Source organism: Sapajus apella, unplaced genomic scaffold (genome assembly GCF_009761245.1).
Source record: "Sapajus apella isolate SASKATOON/1434 unplaced genomic scaffold, GSC_monkey_1.0 scaffold3658, whole genome shotgun sequence".
Lineage (NCBI taxonomy): Eukaryota > Metazoa > Chordata > Mammalia > Primates > Cebidae > Sapajus > Sapajus apella.
The window spans coordinates 5,488-6,815 of NW_022440584.1; positions in this window are offsets into that span (position 1 = coordinate 5,488).

Consider the following 1,328-nt stretch of genomic DNA (forward strand, 5'->3'; position numbering starts at 1 on the left):
TGTGGTTGCTCAGATGACAAAACTATTCCAAATGCAACGACTACAAGTGTCCTAAGGACACAGTATATGATGTAGATATATACCACGATGGGTCGCAGTGATTCTGCAGTATCCTCAGTGGAGATGAAGGAGGAGGGAGATGATACGTCTCTGGTGCCCTTGCTGTTGACCCAGGTGTCATCAGTGATCTCTCAGCAGGGCTCAGCTCAGCCCCATGGCCAGTCTCCTGGAAGGTCCGAAGTCCTGCTCAGTGTGACCTAGGACAGACCACAGGACACAGAGTTTTGGGACAGGTTTGGGACATGTTGCTAATCCCCAGGAAGGTGACTGTGCTCACAGGTATTGGAGGCCCAGCCTGATTTTCTTACTAGAGAAGCAGATGAGGAAGTTGAGGACTCACCCCTTCTTTCTTAGTTTCTTGTGCTGCCCCCAGAGCTGAGCTGAGTGACATCCCACCATGAGGAGTCCCAGAGAAGTAAATTTGCATAAACACGAAACACGTACTGCCCCAATGGGCCTGAGAGGAGATAAGAGAGACCTGGGGAGACGAGCTGTGCTGCGGGCTCAGGAGACAGAGCTCTGGGTGTCTCACCAGGGCCTGGACCCCTCTCCTCCTCCCCCTCTGCACCCTATGCACAGGTGCTGCCCCAAAGACCTGTCCCATGCTCAGCCCTCACAGGTCCCTGAGTTGGTGCTGTCCTGAATCCTGAGCTCAGCCCAGGCATAGCCTCAGGGTGACACCACTGGAAATGTGTTTGTTATCTTCAAGCCCCCTCTCCTGTCCTCTCTTGCAGGCTCTGTGGCTTCCTATGGGCTGATACAGCCACCCTCAGTGTCCACGTCCCCAGGACAGACAGCCAGGATCACCTGCTCTGAAGATGTATGAGGGAAAATTATGCTGATTGTTAGCAGCAGAAGCCAGGTCAGTCCCCTGTGCTGGTGATATATGAAGACAGTGAGCAGCCCTCTGGAATCCCTGTGCCATCCTCTGGGTCCACCCCAGGGAACACACCCACCCTGACCATCAGCAGGGCCCTGACTGACAATGAGGCTGACTATTACTGTTTTTCTGGGAATACTGACAGTTTCACAGTGACACAGGCAGATGGGAAAGTGAGAGGCAAACCCCTTGCCCACGTGTGTTATCTTCTTCCTTCAGCACCAGAAAGACTGTGGACAAAGCCATGAGCAGTTCCGGCCAAGTTCTACTGGAGCTGAGACCTCTAGGCCATGATTTGTCCAGCCCTCCAGGCTGGCCCAGCAGAAGGAGGTGTAGGAGTGGATCTAGGGCTGCTATAATCAGAATTTACTGGTGTTTTCAGGCCTCA